General features: G+C 38.3%; 1 protein-coding gene across 1 annotated transcript in view; it reads right to left on the reverse strand.

Annotated features, from left to right (window-relative positions):
• Positions 1 to 19,723, reverse strand: part of GNGT1 (G protein subunit gamma transducin 1) — a 65,847-nt gene continuing 46,124 nt past the window's right edge. Inside the window, exon 5 of the mRNA XM_081800529.1 lies at positions 1 to 13. The gene's annotated coding sequence lies outside the window, so the exon portion shown is untranslated. The remainder of the gene's footprint in view (positions 14 to 19,723) is intronic.

Consider the following 19,723-nt stretch of genomic DNA (forward strand, 5'->3'; position numbering starts at 1 on the left):
TGCCGTCTGCCCACTTTTTTTCCTAAGGCGAGTGTTGAAGATTTCTCAAGTAAAATAGGAATATTCAATTTTACCTCCATGCAGGGATTCTTATTTCAGTCTAGTAGGAAATTGTTTTCAACCCAAGCGAAAACGCTCTTCTCAGCCAGAGATCAAAGATTGGAGCTAGAGATGCGAGCAGGGGTGGGGCAGAAAGAGCACACAAGCTGAATCAATCAGCCAGGATTTGAATCAGCCTTCCTTCAATTACCAGCTAAGTGACTTTAAGGAAGTCACTTAATCTCGCTGGCTCTCTATTTTGCTACCTGTAAAGTAACACAGACCTCATGGGTTGTTATGAAGATCAAATAAAACATTTGTGCCTGGTTCTAGGTTTTCTAGAAATGTTAATTGAACCAGAAAAAAACCGGCTAGATGTGGTTCAACATACTTTGCCTTTAAGGCAACGCCCGTGATCACACTTCAGGCATATTGGTTTTGTTCCCTGGCTGCTTGGCACTAAGGTGGACATTGTAACTCAGGAGAAACAAAATTTGTCTCCGATGGACGGCAGCTCATGCTCTAGAGCGGACACTTTATAGCCAATCGTACACGAATAGGAAGATAGACTAATGTCGACAGCAGAATTATGGCCAAAGAACGGCTGTAGAGAGTATCATTCTCTGGGTGGGCAAGAACACAACCATAGCCTGGTGCCTAAGGTAAAGCTCTATTTAAAAACAAAAAAACAAAGCCTGAGCCCTGGGTGTTATATACAACTGATGAATCCCTGAACTCTACCTCTGAAACTAATAATACACCATATGTTAATTAATTGAAGTTAAATTTAAAACGTGACAAAAAATTTAAAAATAAAATAAATAAAAAAACAAAGCCTCTTTCGGGAACTTTCTCGAGATAACTTTTTTTTTAAATCACAATTGGAGGGTGCCTGGGTGGCTCAGTCGTTGGGCGTCTGCCTTCGGCTCAGGTCATGATCCCAGGGTCCTGGGATCGAGTCCCACATCGGGCTCCCTGTTCAGCAGGAAGCCTGCTTCTCCCTCTCCCACTCCCCCTGCTTGTGTTCCTGTTCTCGCTCTCTCTCTCTGTCAAATAAATAAATAAAATCTTTAAAAATAAATAAATAAATAAATAAATAAAATAAAATCACAACTGGACTTTAAAATGCAGCTGCTGAAAAGAGCTGCAAAATATAAAAAAGAATTTTGTTTAATATAGCATTTTCATGCCCCTTTAAAAGTTAGCTGACTTCATGGAAACTTACTGTTTAATTAAAACTTTCTTAGTTAAATCTCATTAGCAACAAACCCATATCATTAATAAAATTCCCTATTTGTTGCCTTAACTAAAATAGGGTAACTATATAATTTATTATCCAGACCGAAATGCTTTGGGGAGGAAAAGTGGGCTTCATTAATAATTATGCTGGGACCATAAAACATATTTAGAGACGGTTTTGGGAAAACGTGGACAGAGGGCTACTCTAACTTTCCAGAAAGGTCAACTCGCCTGATCAGGAATGTCTAAAAGGACTGCACAAGTGTGCTGCGAGAGAAAGTGGGGCTGCTTAGAAACACACTGTGATTTTTTTTCTCCTTGAATTGGAAGATTTGCATGGAATTTTCATTTTAGCATTGACTGTTATTCTAAGAAAAACTCCACAGACCTAAACTGTCCCCAGATTTCAAAGCAGGAGTAGATTTCTCATATTGATGGCCTACACTTTGATTTACTGTTTGCTAATGCATTACAGACAGCATGCCAATTTTGTGATGATTAGACTCGAACCTTATCATACGGCACCCTCCTCCCCTGGGAAGGGACACATTAGTTTCAACAGATCTGAGAATACATGGTTAAAAGACAAATGTAGGCTTTCAGATCATGTGTGAAGGGAAACAGGAGTGCCTATGTATATATTATATTCCATAGATATTTCTGTTTAAATATTACAGTGTATACAGTATATATTTGAGTCTGTTAGATTTATCAATTAGGTGCGGTGGGACTTGTCTTGATATTGTGCAGTTTTCCTTCTGTCAAATAATTTGCTTAATCACATAATAGCATAAATATCCTCAGTAATTGTTATTATATGTAACTCACAGTTATTTAAAATGTTCTGCTAATGGTCTCTCCCCTTTTCCAGGATTCAGACAAGGCCTATCTATTCCATCTCTGCCCTGTCTTTTTCAAGCTTCCTATGTTCACTTTGAAAATTCACTACTTAGCTATACCTTCTAATTAGTTATATTACTGGAGACACTAAAAGATTTAAAGGAAAAAAAAAAAGGAATGATTGCATTTTAAAACCCCTGATTAATAAGTTTTTTGTCAAAAGCCAGATACTATATAATATTTAACATGTTTATCCCCAGTTGCACTTGTAAATTCCCTTTTCCCTTCTTTTTTATATGATTCATTCATTTTATAATCCAAGTAATATTTTGGAACTATTTTCTATGTGCTGAGCAGGATTATCGGGGGGAGATGACAAAGGAAGTAAGACATGGGCCCTGTGTTAAGGGGCTCACTACCTCATTTCTGTTCTTTAGAATAAGGTAACAGGGTAAGGATTTCATGACTGTGTTTTATATGTGCTCAGGGTTCAGAAAAAAAAATGGCAAAATATGCAAATTCTAAGCTTCTTTTGAAGTCTAGCTATTTAAAAGGTCAAAAAAAGTGTTTTCCCCTTCAGAGCTAATAGAGATGGAGGGATATCTGCCAAGCAGAGGTTCAATTTGGTCATGTATTCATTAGCTTCTCCATATACTGCCACTCAGACAAGAGGAGCTACTTGCCGAATGTTCTGGGGGTGGTCAGGCTGAGTGAGTGCATTTCCCATAGGAGAAGTCCCATTTTTCACTGATATTTAATTATTTCTTTTATTTTTTTTTCTCTGTTAAACAAAGGTCTTCGTAAGTGGTCTTTGCAAAACCCACCTATTTACCTCCTTCATGAATGTTAGATTATACAAAATTTCATTTCAGAGTAAAATATCTTTAATGCAAATGCTCTTGTATAACACCAATTTTGTGTAAGAGATTGATTGTGAATTTAAATATTTCATTAACAAAGAACCACTGACTGAGAATGATTAGTAATTTATACTCTCCCTGTGAAGACAAAAAGACTTGCCAAAATTCATCAAATTAATAAATATTTGGGTAATTATGACTTACCCAAGGTTGATTTAAAAATTCTATATATTAAATTTCCTGCAGTTCAATGTCGAAATTCAAAGCTAAACTCCGAGAAGCTGACTAGAACATTAAAAACAAACTGACATTTCCAAGATTATAAAGAGGCAAGTTCAGAAAGAAACAATATGAAAAATAAGCACATAAATAATTTAAATAATCCCAAAACTAAAATATAGAAAGATAGGTTGTGTATGAGATTTCAGTAACCGATATAAACTGACAGAAATAGGAAAATATCTCCAAGAAGATAGCATAACCTTAGGAGATTGTCTTGAGTGTTATGATGGGTTTTTTCTGCTTCCCAGACAAAAGCAGGTCATAAATGCATCTTTATCCAAGGGGCAAAGTGGCCCAGCCTCTGTCACCTTCCTGGTCACTTATATCCATCAACATTACACCAGACAAATTTATGAGCTGACTTGTTATATTGACAGTTGGAGAGTGACTACTAAGTTACAGTAATTTACAAGGGAGGGGGCATTCTTCAGTGGAGCTAGGGCTTTCTCCAGGGAAGACAGAGGCTTCCTAAAGCTGTTCGATGTTGGAGTCCCTTGTTACCAAGTAATCATACACTTCTCCTTTCTGAGTTCTGAACAAATTGAGAAGTGGGCTTGAGAGTCAGATAGTGATCAAACCATCTACCGAAATTTCATTAAAGCTGGATTAGAGCATTCCCTTGGACCCAAGAACAAAAATATGTCTCTAATTCTTTCTCCTCTGCACTCCCAGCTATTCACCCAGTCAGGGGCAAAGAAACTGGGCAGCAAGGTAGGCTTTCTTCTCATCAGGAAAGAGGGACATGTGAGGCTCCTAAAGTGAGCCAAAGAGAAGAACAGAGGGACAGAGTGACAGAAAGATAAGTGACACATGAGCTGGGCATTTTGCATCTTAATTTTGCCTAACACGAACCACTGGTTAGATAAATTACCTTCTTAAAGAAAAGGAGCTGTTCCTACCTCATCCTTCACAGAGGGCTGAAGTCACTGGTCAATGGGTGGGAGAGAATGTGAGAAGGAAAGATGGTGAACTTTATAGGGTTGAGGGAAAAAATGCAGATTCTCTAAACCAAATGCAATAAGAGACAAAAACTTCTTCAATAGGTTGTACTTTCTCTCTCTCTCTCTCTCTATATATATATAATATATATATATGCAGATATAATACCCTGACAAAACATACAAACACACACACACATAAACACGCACACACGTGCACACACACATACACACACTGAATTCTGGTACAAAATCATATTTTGTTTCTCATTATTACTTAAATGTTTCACATGTGTGTCTTCTTTCCCTGAGTATAGATTATAAATACATAATTATATATATATATAATTATATATATATAAATACTCCAAAAGGAAAACAGTATAGTGCAGCAAAAGCATCTGGGCTTTAGGTTCCCAGAGAACTGGGTGCAAATTCCAGTTCTGCAATTTGCCAGGTGTGTGAATTTGGATGAGTTATTTAACTCTGCAGAGGCAAAAATCTCATCTATTAAATGGGCTAGCTCCTAGGATTGTTAAGGCATACAAACAATAATGCATATAAAAACATCTACTGAATGTGCGTTAGTCATACTGACACTCGTACTTTTCCCCCACAGAAGGCATTTGTTATCTCTTGAATTCTGTGCATTGTCAAAAGTGTCAAAGGATTTAATGAACAGTAAGCTCCTTTGCCCTGCCTGGGAGCCACTGCTGAGCAGATACTACTTTTTTGTATGTATGGCTTTGGAATACTTGTATATTTTTAGTGTTTGGATATTCTAGTCTGGTCAATCAGAAATAATCTGCTTTTCAAATTAGATATATTTTGTAAAACTATGCCAGCACATTTGCAGTTAATTGTTTCTAAGAACAATTGAAGGCTTATTACAAGGGTACAAAGTTTCACTTACACAAGATGAATACATTCAAGAGATCTAATGCACAGCCTGGTGACTATAGTTAACAATATTATACTGTATACTTGAAATTTGCTACGAGGGTAGATCCTAAGTGTTCTCCTGGTAGCTATGGATACATTAGCTTCTTTATGGTGGTCATTTCACAATGTGTATACTTATTAAAACATAAAACTGTACACATACAATATCTGAAATTTTTGTCAGTTATAGCTCAAAGCTAAAAAAATATATTTATTTAATTATGTTTACCAATATCTATAGATTTGATGAACCACCAAGAGAGGGATTATGCTAAACTTGAAGTGGAGGTGGTAGGAGTAGTATGGAGGAAATAGATTATAACTAAACTGAAATGGATACACATTGAATGTGTCCATTACTACATTAAGAAAATAGAAAGATCAAACAAAATGCCATTTTACTGTCTCATGTAAAGCAGACAACTCTCTAGTAATATATTCTGGTCAGTCTGTGCCAAATGAGTTTCTCCTGGGAGTAAATTTGGTTGTCCTTCACGGGCAAAGAAATTCTCAGTGGAAATGCTCCTTAGTGGCTTGGTTTTTCAGTACTCATGGAACACTGTGATAATTTTGCAGAGGTGTCACAAGTAGAACTAAATATGTGATAAATTCTGTGGAATGAAATATGTTAAACTAAAAAATGCTCTTAATCATCTATGAATAACAGCATTTTTGGTCCTCTAATGTGAGAGAATTCATTAGAGATTGTTAAAGATTTGTAAAGACACAGAGATTTGGGGTTATGAATAGGCTTTTAAAAAAAGATTTACTTATTTATGTGACAGAGAGAGAGAGAGAGAGGGTGCACCAGCGAGGGGCGAGGCCATGGGAGAGGGAGGAAAGAATCCTCAAGCAGACTCCATGCCCAGCGCAGAGATCGTGACCTGAGTGGAAACAAGAGTCAGACGCTCAATTGACTGAGCCATCCAGGCACCCTGAGTTATGAGTAGACTTTCTACAGCAAAATTCAATCCAGCTTTTAAAAATAGACATATAATCTAGCTTCAGTTTCTCCTAAATACATGATTTTCAAACAAACAAAGCTTCTCTTGCCATCACTACTGCTATTACTACTGTTACTAACACTTTAGCACATACCTGCTTTAAATGTAAATGAAGCCACACGAAGTTGAAAGTCAGTAGTAGATGGACTGGAAAGAGTGACATTAAGGGTGAACTTGCACACCTGTGATTGCCCCCAACCTGCTCTCCTTTGCACTTCTGCGTCAGGTGCAAGGTCCAGCATACTTCTGGAGGACCTACTCTGCCTTCCGTTTCACACTCCGAGAACATAAATGAAATTAGGTACCTGTCTACATTTACTACATCTGTCATTTTTTAGGTAAGGATTTCTTTATGTTTAAGCAAACTTACAGCTTTTTTCTAGGGTGAGTCCTGACTTGATTTATGAAATATATTATTTGTTTTGTTTTGAAATAGAGAAATTGTATGTGTGGAACTACCTAAGGGATGTTAAGATATATTTGTACTTAATTACCTTAGAAAAATTTTGAGGGAATTAACATCAGCAAACAAGATACAAAGCCAGTTTCCAGAGCGACCACCTTTGGTGGCTCAGATTCATGTTCCTCCCCCTTCATTTAGCGGGGTGCAACCTGGCGGCCATGTTGGTCTTGAAGCTGTCGATCACCAGGACTAAAGTCAACAAGTAACCCCAAATAAACCAACTGGATTGTGCTAAAATTAGGGCAGTCTCTCCTTCTCCCTCCTTCCCTCCCTTCCTCTTCTTCCCTCCCTCCTCACCTCCCCGCCACACACACACTTTTTCTCTAGCTGGAACGTGACCCATGGAACAGTTTCCACCCCTTAGATGGAAAAGCAGCAGGGAACACTGGCATGCAAGAGAGAGGAGAACAAACAACAAAACAGCAGAATAGGGGGAAAATGTGGGAGAGAGAGTCTGGAGTCCATTTCAGTTCTCGGTTTTCGTCCTTATGTGTCTTTGGCATTCTTAGGACACTTCTGTTTAAATGATTTCCTTTGTAGCTCAAGCTTTTTCAAGTTTGTTTCTCTTACTTGTAATTAAAACAGTCCCAACTAGTATGATCTCCCAGTCATACCCACTGGCACAAGAGAACATGGATTGGTTGCCAGTATTTTGCTGATACTCAGAGACTGGTATACATAACCGTAGTTTCCTCCAAAGAGCCCCCAGTTATATCTCTGTGAGTAAATGAACAACACGGGGGCTCTGTCATTTGCTTTGTGCTTCAACTTTCTTACGAGTTGCTGGGGCAGTACTAGATCCTCTGGGCCTGCTCTGTTCTGCAGTCAACTCAGGCTTGGCTCATTTATCAAAACTGTCTGGTTTTCTGTTCCCTGCCTGGCCAAAGTTATTTTTTGCTACTTTGGCTAGAGGAAGGTGGAAAGGAACTAATGGGCAGAAAATGAGGAAAAGTTGGAAAGTGTGGAGGATGAGAGATGTAAGGAAAACAAATGATAAAAGGGAAGGAATGCCAAAATCCGAGATAATGGGCTTGGTCAGAAATAATGGACAACAGGTGGACATGATAAGAAAGGGGAGTGAAATAAATAAGGGGAGAGAGTAAATTGCATATTCATTGTTCTTGCCTTTTCCAGTCCCACTGTATCCTGATTTTCAGTGAAAAGATGTTATTCCTTAATGGCTCTTTAATCTCAGCAGGTGTTCAAACCTTCTCTGCCTTCTCTACCTCCTGTATATATGGCCACCCGAGACTTTCTCTCTAGTCCATGGTTCTCAACCCTGGCTGAACATTAGAATCACCTGAGAAATATTTAAAAATACTGATACCTGGGCTCCACATCAGGCCACATATATCAGAATCTCTGGAAATGTACTCAGGCACTGATACTTTCAAGAGCTGCCCAGCTGAATTGCAGACTGCTCACTTCCTACTTCCTGTGATCAGAACAACTCTTATTGTTGTTGTTGTTTTGCCTCAAATTTCTTCAGCTATTGTCACTCACACATCCTTTCTTCTCTGAGATCTTAGAGGAAAATTATCCCATGTCCTTTCCAAGATCATGCCTCTTGTACTCCCGATTCCACCATCTACTCTTTGTAACACTAACTTGCTTTATTGTTACTTCTCTTTCCCATTTCAACTTCTATCTTTTCTGAACCTAAAAAAAACAAAACCCAAAAAACAAAAAAAAAAACTGCCTCAAACAGCTTCTCATTAAGGAATCTTCTCTTTACCTTACTACCTCAGTTCATTCCCTTCACCATCTTTCCAGATTCTTAAATCTTGTTTTCATGTTTCAGTTAGGTTTCACATTCAACTCTGGTGGCACTGTTCAAAGGCCACTGGTGACTCCCTGGTGCCTCAGTCTTCATTCTGCCCCAGCTTCTTACCCCATTTGAAGTGCTGGTTCTTTTAGTCCTCCTGATGCTCTGCTCTATCTCTCTTGCCTTTGGTTAACATGTTCTGTCTGGCTCCCCATATCAGTCCCCCAAAGTCTCACCCATCTTTAACCTTCATTTCAAACTTTCCCCCATCCATAAAGCTTTTATGGCACTGAATTCTTATATCATAGAATTATCTTCTACCACTGTTAACAGTAATCTCCCATCCTTTAGAATGAACCATTTTAGGCTTTTTAAAACGCTACCTTAGCAAAATGTGTATCTATTTTTTTGCAATAAAACTTTAAAAATTTTTCATAAAGAAATACCAACAGGTCTAGGGGGAATTATTTGGATGTAAGGAGTAAAGAAGGCATAAGGGTCAAAGTTGGTTTCCAGGTGTCTGGCTTGAGCAAAAGATCCTTGACAAGGAACATATTAAAGGAGTGAGAGACAAAAATTATTACATTTTAGAACGTGCTGTGTGCAAGATGCCTGTGGGCCATTGGTACAGACTCATAAGCAAGACAAAGACATACATTGTTGTTGGAGTTGGGGCCATGGCAGTAAATCTGTTCCTCTACTAAAAGCATTTAAAGTGAGAAGAGGTCAAGGATAGAAGCCTGAAGACACCAATATTTGAGAATCAAACAAAGGAAGAGATTCCAGCTTCCTATTTCGATAAAACTCATAGAATGGATAAAATCAAATACTTTGAAATCTTTGATACCATGTAAATATATTGCAACTTTTCTTATATTCATCTTGTACACAAAACAAGGTACTAGACCATAAAAGGAAATTAAATCAATCTAGCAGAGGCTGTGTCTTCATGAACTCACTCTAGTTTTTAATCACCCCCCCTTCCCCTACCACCGCCACCAAATCTTTGCTTGTGGCTCTGCTTGTGACACTTGAAGTTCTCAAATGTCTTCCCACAGAAGCTAGCATTTCCAAAGTATGTGGTCCTGTCTTTTAGAACAGCATTGTCCCTACAGACACCTAAGGATGGCAAGCGCCTGAACCCTACAGTACCTGCTGAAATGTGGTTCCGTGTTTGCTAGAGAATTTTTGCAAGCTAACAACCACAGCAACTGCTACAGAAACACATATAAGAAGACACCACGTGGGGAATAAGATAACCCATCTGATCAAGTATGATTGCATCTTCTTTGTTTTAAAGCTTTCTCTGATATTTCATTACCATTCATCCTCCTCCTCCTCTCCCTCCTACCCAGTATTTTGGAACATCATGTGTGCTAAGTGCCTTTCCTCCTTATAACAACTCAGTTATGATCATCTTAAAAAGCAGAAACTGAGGTTTAGAACAAATTGCCCACGGCCATGTAATTAATTATTAAATGCAATGATCCTCATCCCAGGTCAATGTAACACAAGAACCCCAGCATCACGACCACAGGAACATCCCCTCTTTTGTACTACCACCAGAACCGGAGGCTTACTAAGAGCTCTCTTAACCAGCCTCCACTTAACAAGTGGACTGATACTCTCTATTTCCTCAACAGCACACGCTAACTGATCCCTGAGGCACACCGCACCACGTGGTCAGGACATCCCTGCGCTTCTGCTTCCACAAGGTGAAGTTGTGCGCTCGCCGGGAGTCAGTTTGTCTTTCCCAAGCTGTTTATGCCATTTGTACGTGTCACTTTAATGATGTGACTTAAGTAAAGATGATGTAGATCAAGGATATAGAAGGGTTAAAGAAAGGAGGTCGTTGTTTGATGAAAACAAAATTGAGAACATTTACAAATAATTTTGAAGAAGACGAATTGTTTAATACTGCTATTAAATTAGGGATGGGTAAGACAATAACATTTCTAAAATTCCATTCAGCATTCAAATTGCTTTTCAAGTCTCTAAACTCTTGTTTAATTTCTCTTAAAAGCTAGAATGGGGCACTAGGCATTGCATATGGTTGTGGTTTATGAGGAAAAAAAAAAAAAAAAGGTAGGCACTCCAGTCAGCAGAAATTGAACATCAAGTGAACATACCTTTATAAGTTTTAAATTTAAATAAAATATTTACAGAATATAGGTATCAGTTTTTTTTATGACTCACAGCTTTAATCAAGTTTTTTGATTACCTGATGTACTGCTAGTCCCATTTTTATCAGATAGCAGGGTTTTTACCAAATATCTAATACCACACTTTTCACAATGTATTGTTTGCTAACACGTTTGTCTTCTTACTAGCTTGTAAACTCCTTGATTGTAGCATTAGCGATCTCCCAATTGTTATATATGACTTTGAAATATATCTTTGTACTTAATATTTTCATAAAAAATAAGGCTGATAATCTGATAATTTGCAACAGCACAAAGATAAAATCAAGCCGTTTGTAATCTTGATCCCAAGGAAACATGGGCATTCATGTCAAGAACCGTTACAAATATTACCTAAAGCACAGTTGCCCTACCCTTTTTAAATAATATTTTTCATCTATCTTGAAATGGTAACTAATTGGTTCAATCTAATACCTCCCTCCCCCCAATTTAAAATTCTTCTTAGGTGATACAGGGAAGGGATCTAGTATTTATTATACACCTACAACATGGTAAAAATGGGTTAAGTACTTTACATGACATTTAATTTTTATAGCAACCCTGCGTGGTAGAAATTATTACACTCATTTTACGGATGAGAAAACTAAAACTCCAAGGAGAGAAGTATAGTTCAGTGTTACACAGGAAATAAGGATTCAAACACAAGTTTGCCTAATTCCAGATTCTACAATCGTTCTGATGCACCATGGTATTTGTGGTCACCAAAGAATAATTACATAATGTGCGTAAATAGCGGTAAGAACTTGAAGGGAATAGAGTTTTGTACAACCTGCTTGTTATTTGTTTGTCACTTGAAGATCTCATGCTGTTTTTTTAAATAGGCCTCTAAAGGCTAAAGCTTTAAAGAGGATGATTTACTTATTCTGAGACTAGAAGTATCTTCATCCACAAAAGCTATGATTGTATAATCCTTGTCTAAAAAAAGAGATAGATTAGGTAGATAGACAGACAGGTAGAGGGAGAGAACAAAGGAAGGAGGGAAGGAAGGAAGTAATTTGCAGGCCATTAATAATGGATATATAATATACATACAAATATATATATATATATATATATATACACATACACATAGATATGTAAACATATACATATCAACTTATGTTGCCATTTTTCTAGACCAAATAGTTTGAGCAAGGAAATGTGTACTATATTCAGATATTAGCACCTGTATGTCTCTGTAAATTCTCCCCCTGCAACTCTAAGTATTTGCTACAATGTGCTACATAAAATACATAGAAATTCCCTGCAAATACACATCTGTGATTTCCCACTATTCTAGCATGCCAGGAACTGCATCTCCTCCTCTGAGTCCCATTGGGTGCACTCAATTTTGTTTTCAACAGAAGTGCCATGTCCTAATCATACCATGCTGACAGTCCATAAAATCACGTGTGTTGACGAGCAGCCCATGTTTTAACATCTCGGCAGTTCTCTTTTTGCTTTATGAAAGTCTGTGGAACCGTTGCGAAAGCAACCAATTGCAGGCTTCTGGCTACACATTTGTATGTGTGTAAGAGGGAGAGAACATTCAGACTCAGCATAAACTCTGCCCTGCTCCATGTTTTTCAAACCCATGACAGGTATGGTACCCTAAACCTCCATCACTGTTTCCTCAACAAGGAGAGGGAGAATGTCTTCCTTTCCATTGTAAAAGTTCTAATCACAGAAGTTCTCCTTCGAGAGTCGGTCTAAATATTAGGGATATCTGTTTTTGCCCTGCTCCAATATGCATATTATATTAGTAACTGAATAACAAAAAACATAGTTTAGGAGGGTAAAGTTACAAACCCTTCGGGAAGAAAATGACTTGTATAATGAAAATGCTACCAGGCACTTAACTAAAGCATCTCTGGCAGGGACAATTATAATATAATTTATCACCAGAAAGCACACTTAGATGCAGAATACATAATCATCTTATCAGTAAGCTGAGAGCGATGGCAAAACTCATTTGAATTAAGAACCAAAAATGTAAGTCTCAAGGAAATTATAAGGTGTCAAGCAATCAGCAAAATTGAGATGAACGCTAATAGTCTTTCAAGAGGTATATTTAATTTAGGGGGGAACTGAAGTTTATAACTATACAAAGGGTTAAAAATGTACTGTGAGTTTAGGACTAAGAATGGCATATTAGGGATGTACACGTCCTTGAAACAGAAAAAAACTTTCTACTTCTTTTTCTTTTACAGAACGATGTACCTAGCTATTAGAACTATAAAAATAAATTTTTTTCTTGTGTGTCAACTATGCTCAAATAAAAGAATTTAAGAAAATAAAATTATTTCCATTACTGAGAGCCTAAAAGTATACCATCCAGAGCCTAAACTGCATTAAATGCACAGCATTTAGGTTTTCTCTGCTATAGTCCCAATTTTGTGTTGTTTTTAGGGGACTCTGTGTTGTGTATAAACCACCATTATGTTCTTTTAGACTCAATCTACTCACAGTCAACTGCACTAAAAATGTCCTATCTGGCACACTTCAATAGTACTTTGTCCTTTTCAACCATTTTCACCTGTGCTTTTGCAAGAAAATTGCCCTGGGTAGGTGAGAAAAGAACAGTCTTTTTTTGTCCCATCCATTCTCCAGGGAGAACTTAATAATAAATGCCCTAGCCCTGGGGGTCTTCCCACCTCTGCTTGGACGCAGCCTTGTGAACCAGGGGTCCCTGTGGGTACAACATGGATAAGTCTGCTCTTTTTCCTTTTTCTTTTCAATGCAGTCAAGCCAGGATGTAATTTCGCAAAAGGAACTATTCTAAGAAACAACACAAAAGTAAACAAAGGAAATGCAAAAACATAAAAATAAAATACATTATAAAGTGGCAGTGTCCAATCTAGGATTTCTAAAGACTACAAAGAAGCAGTGGTGGCAAAGGAGAAAAGACGAGATGTAAGTAAGCTTAACTTGTCTTGATTTTAAGTCTTTGGTTTGCCCTGCCTTATACTGGATATGTGTGCTTGGCTATGGCATGGAATCAGCTCACCCCCAATCTCTGCTTCAATTTTCTTGTTTGAATGTGTGAAGTATGATTAGTAACTCCTACTTTAGAGGGCAGTTATAGAATTAAAGTTCTGCATGCTAACTTTCCTGGAAACTCCTAAGCGTGATCAAACGTAAGGCACTTGCTACCCTCTTGAAGCAGAATGTCATACACTGTTATGGTGGGCACTGCCCTTCAGGGATGTAGAGTTTCCTTATCGTTCATTTAAAACTCTTCAGTAGATTGAATCACAGTACTCTCTGTGACCTCTCATGAACCGGGCCATGACCCACAGTAATAAATTAAAAAACAAAAAATTTTACCTGGTACCTTCTAAAGCCACGCTCCACCCCAAGATCTTGCCCTCCCCTCTCTATCCAATTTCCAATTCCTCTCCTAGGGGAGACTCTAGTGTTTACTTCATTTGGATAGCCCTGATGTCAGGCGCACACGTAACCCATTGAAGCCACTCCCTCCCCAGATTAACTTTTCAACTCTATACACAGCTGAACATCTCTTCTTCTTCCCTCTGCCATGCTTCCTGTAAGGGTGTGTTCTTCTTAGTTGGGTGCCGTTTCCCAATATTACAATAACCTAAGCATTTAAAAAGAATCCTCAGCATATATTCACTCCTTTGTATTGCCTTAGATCCTTCCTGTGAAAAAAGCCTCTGCTCATTAGTCCTCACACACATCACTGCCATGGCCGCCCCAAGGCATCATTCAGGGCATAAAGAACTGCTGAGCACCCTCACCCTCACCACCGGGAAGCAGGGGGTTTGCCTACGACTGATGCAGAGCAGGAGAATTGAGAAAAGACTTCCTATAGGCCTAGTCTTGCTCCAAGTACAAGGCAGTGATGGTCTACCTCAGACGGATGAGCAGCCATGCAGAGAGGGGCCCTCATGAGGTACAAAAAATGAAGGCCGTTTTGTGTCTGGGGGTGACTAGAACCTACGAGGACTCTCCAGCGCTCCCTACCTTCTGCTCACTATGACTTTTATACACAGTGACCAGGATGCAATTTAAAAAGTTCAATATCCATGAAAAAACAAGAAAATACATCATCAGGAATGAACAGTCAATAATGGAGAACCCAGGCGTGGCACAGATGCCAAAATGATCAGACTGAGACTTTAAAATAACTCTTACTATAGACTGACAGCAGCAGAACATCAATAGCGCTCTAGCTATGCCAAAAATGCTTCTCAACAGGTGTGCCTGGAAGACCACCACCAGCAGCATCTCCTGGGAGCTTATTGGAAATGCACATTTGGGACCTCACACCGTACCTACGGAATCCTGGAAGGGGGCCCAGCAATTTGTGTTTTAACAAGTCGGCCAGGTGATTGCTACGCCTTCCAAAACTTATGAACCACTCTACTAAAGAAATTGAATTCACTACCATCAATAAACACAAGATTCAAAATAGCAATGCAACACAAACATTTTCAAAACATAAAGGAAATTGGAACAGTTTTGAACTCAGTTTAGGAGGCCAGCATAACCCTGATACCAACATGATGAAGACACTACAGGGAAAGAAAAATATAGACCTATATCCGTAATGAACTCATATATTAAAAATTTTTTTAAATCTTAGATAAATTAACCTAATAATATATAAAATGATAATACCTCATGACCAGTGAGATTTATTTCAGGAATGCCAAGTTGGGTTGACAATAGAAAATCAACCATCCAATTCATACTAACAAAATGAAAGAGAAATATCATGTGGTCCATTTAATAGATGCAGACAAAGCATTTGATAAAACTCAACACCCATTAATGTTAAGAATTTCCCATCAAAGTAGGAGTAGAAGAAAAAATCCTAAATCTGATCAAAGGAGTCTACAAAAACCAACAGCTAACTTCCAACTTACATGTGAAACACTATGCATAAATCTTTCAGAACAGTGCCTGGTACAAAGTAAGCACTAAAAGGGATTTGAAAAAAAAAAAACAAACACACATTTTTTAATCTGTCTTTTTGGAAATGCTACAAGTAACTACATGTTGTGAAAATTTATGATACAATATTAACTTTCATCCTGGCAGAAAGTAGATGTTCAACAGATGTTCTTTTATATTTTCCCTTGGATCTCTACATTTTTTTTTAAGAAATTTTGTTTACACTTAGTTTTGAAATTTAATGATCTTATGAATACTTCAGTACAGGAAAAGAGAGATGTTGAGTCATAAAATTAATTTTAAATACTTTTACTATTTTCTTCTTCTCCAAAGAATGAGTAATGCCTTTGTATTTTCATAGACTGAAAGCTTTGCAGCAAAATACAAGTTTCTCATGGGGTGTGTGTGTGTGTGTGTGTGTGTGTGTGAGTTTCTGAGAGAATTTGAGTGCATGTATCTGACCTGTCTGTGCTTCAGGGTCCCCCCTTTTTTTAAATTTAATAGAGGTTTTATTTATTTATTTATTTATTTATTTATTTATCTTTAAGATTTTATTTATTCATTTGAGACAGAGAGATACAGAGAGAGAGTCTGAGCAAGGGGAGAGGGAGAAGCTGACTCCCTGCTGAGCCAGGAGCCCGACATGGGGCTCAATCCCAGGATCCTGGGATCATGACCTGAGCCAAAGGTAGACGCTTAACTGACTGAGCCACCCAGGTGCCCCTTTTCTGTATCCATTATATGTCCATCTGCATGAGACCAGGACTTTGTTTCAGCATCACATATCACCAAAGCACATACATTTAGGTGGGGCTCAGTGGTTCCAACTGGACCTCTGTGTCCCAGGAATGTTTCCCAATACAGACCTAAAAATCAAAAACCCATTTACAGAAGCACAGTAGTTCTCTACTTCTCTTTAGGTTTCTGAAGGATAAGAGGTTTTCTTCCTTAAAAAGCTGCCTTCAGAGATATGAACTTCTCCTAACCCCTTATTTCAAGCTCTCTAAACTTCCATTCTCTCCTAAGAAAAAGCCCCACCTTTATCCAAAATAATTCATATCCTCACTGCCGTCCTGTGATATGGTACTCATATTATCCTCATTTTATAGATAAGGACACTGAGTCAAAGGGAGATTCGGCAATTTAAAGTGCTGTGACTAGTAAGGGGCAGAGTTAAGTTTTGAACCCAGGTAGACTGGCTCTGGACTTCCAGCTCTTAAACAATGCGTATGCTGCCACTCATATTAGCCATTTGCTTCATGCCATCATTAAACTGTAGGATTCATAAAGCCACCAACTAGTTACCTTGCTCACAGGGCTTCGCACATAGTAAATACCTAAGAAACAGATAGATGTTGAATGAATGAGCCCTATTAGGTAGCTATTCTTATCCCTGATCCATAGATGAAGAAACAGATTAAAGAAGTCAAAGTAGTCTACTCAGAATCAAAAAATAGTACATCCAAGATTGAACCTGGACCACTGGTTCTGAATTTAACTAACTAACTAACTAACTAACTAACTAACTAACTAACTAACTAACTCTTCTGTAGATATCTGGATGTCTCCAGAAAATTAATAGACAGCAAAAAAGCACTGGAGAGAATTCGGCCCTTTGAGGGATTGTATATGAAATCACTTTGGTCATGAGGCCTTGATAAAAGGAGGTACTCAACATCACCTACTGGTGATGACAATGGCCTTGAGGTACCTGATGATGATGACAATGATGAAGAATTAGGAAAAAAAAAAAGGAGGCCAATGTTCTACTCCTAGAACATAATATTGTTTACCTCATGCAGCCATCAGGCATCAAGTATGCAAACTTTGATGTGTTCTGTAAGATACATCTGTTATTTAATGGTCAGGCATTATCTGGGCAAGTAAAAAATCCACGCAATTCAGTAATAAAACATCAGATATTGATTCTGTACTGTCATTAAGATAACACTGCACACGGGCGCCTGGGTGGCTCAGTTGGTTAAGCGACTGCCTTCGGCTCAGGTCATGATCCTGGAGTCCCGGGATCGAGTCCCGCATCGGGCTCCCTGCTCAGCGGGGAGTCTGCTTCTCCCTCTGACCCTCCCCCCTCTCATGTGCTCTCTCTCATTCTCTCTCTCTCAAATAAATAAATAAAATCTTTTAAAAAAAAAAAAGATAACACTGCACAATCCAGGTCACAGTTGTTTATTTAAAAAATTGTTTTAAACTTTGTACTTTTTAACTGCATCTTTGACACTACATAAAATGTGTTTAAACAGGAAAATTGTAAAATGAATGTAAGTGAAGTTAGGCAGACTGGACTGAAAGATATCAATACAATCAGTAAAAAATATAAAGGAAGTAAATCAGATTCGCTTGTATTCTCTACAGATTCATAGCTAAAAATGGAAAAATTCACATTTTAGCAGATAACTAATTATTAGTTTTAATGGGAGCAGACTTCTTGTCAACAGTAACAAAGTCAGAAAGCCATTATCTTAACAGTGATGTTCAGTGTAGTTCTATCTCATTATATCCAATTGTTTTCTTAAAGAAGGAAACGAAAAAGGAATTGGAAAAGCAGCGATTTGCTACCATTCAGGGTCAGCTGAAGGCATGGCCATGGGGTCTGTCCACATAAATTGTGGTCTGTCGCTGTCCAGACAAGCTGGTGAGTCATTCCCAGACTGGCCCTCTGGATAGAATGGCAATTACTGGAAAATTTCACAATTTTCTGCCTCATAATGTGAATAATAAGAAAGCACCAATGTATGTTTAATGAACAAATAAAACATTTGTTTTGTTGGTTTGAGTGACCTAATCTAATGCTTCAATCTTTTGATCAATAAAAGACTAAAATACCTTCCACTAACTCTGAAAGCAGCCAGAAAAGGAAAAGGCATTAGTAAGACATGGGTTGACAACAACCTGCGAATAAAAAAATAAAGTACACTGTCCTTACTTTTATGCCTTCTTTCCTTCCTCACTTCCCTTATTCATTCATCCATTGAACAATTATGTTTGGAGCACCTATCATGAGCAACGGTGAGTGTGGCCACGAATGCCGTACAGCCAGCATGCTTGAGAAAGTAGGACGCTACATGGAAATAAGGCAGCATACGGTGGATCACATTAGAAGGAGTGATAAGCGGGGCGCCTGGGTGGTTCAGTCAGTTAAGCATCTTGCCTTTGGCTCAGGTCATGATCCCCAGGGTCCTGGGATCAAGCCCCGCATCGGGCTCCTTACACAGTGGGAAGTCTGCTTCTCTCTTTCCCTCTGCCTGCCGCTCCCCCTGCTTGTGCTCTCTCTCTCTGACAAATAAATAGATAAAAATCTTAAAAAAAAAAAAAAAGAGGAGTGATAAGCAGTTCAAACGACTGTGGTAAGTGAGGCTGGATCTTCATCTAGAACTTCTAGCTGGGGTAATGAGATAAGGCGTCTGAGACCCTTCTTGACTCTCTTCAGGATCACCAATCCAGTTATAGCTCCTTTTTAAAAAATACACTAGCCTTCTCTTTTTCTTTACTTTCCTCTGAGCCAGAATGCATGTATTCCATTATCCAACATTTCCATAACACTCTTAGTCTCACTCTAAATGTATGTATGTTCCTGCATTTTGATCTCATTGGTTTTGTAAAATACCAGTCCAGGATAAACCCACCAATTGACCGCCTCTTTCTTGTATTCCTTGTTGGCATTCCAATAACTTTTTTTTTTTTTGCCATATTACTCTGTAGTCACATTACTCAGCTGTGACTATTTTAAACCTTTTCTATTCTCCTGAAATTTTCATCTCTGCTACTTTCCACTTCTTCCTTGGTGTCAGCATGTGACATTACCGACCATCTCAGAGAGAAAATAGATGCCATCAGTTGGGCGCTTCCTCAAACTCAAAATCACCAAACACATTCTTTCTCTCTTCATCCATGTGCACCCTCTCTTTTTTTTGCAAGAGAGGAGGTGGTCCTCCTTCCTGTAAAATTCAAAATCTCCCAGCTGTGCTTTGTAGCCTATCCTCTCCCTCCTTCTCAGAAACTTGAGAAAATCAAATATTTTTTTCTCTCTGCAATATTTTCTAATTTTCTCTTTAAACTTGAATATTTTCAATTGCTTTTCAGCTCTTTCAAGCCAGTCCTAAAGAAAAAATTAAAATGTTTACCTGATCCTTCATTCCCCTTCAGCGACAACAAACTTGTCAAAAACATTGTACATATTTTATTGTTTCTAGTTGCTCATTTCCTGATCAACCTTCTATGTGGCTTACCCCTCAC

The sequence above is a fragment of the Leptonychotes weddellii genome, chromosome 12, assembly GCF_054177405.1.
Source record: "Leptonychotes weddellii isolate Sample4059 chromosome 12, ASM5417740v2, whole genome shotgun sequence".
Lineage (NCBI taxonomy): Eukaryota > Metazoa > Chordata > Mammalia > Carnivora > Phocidae > Leptonychotes > Leptonychotes weddellii.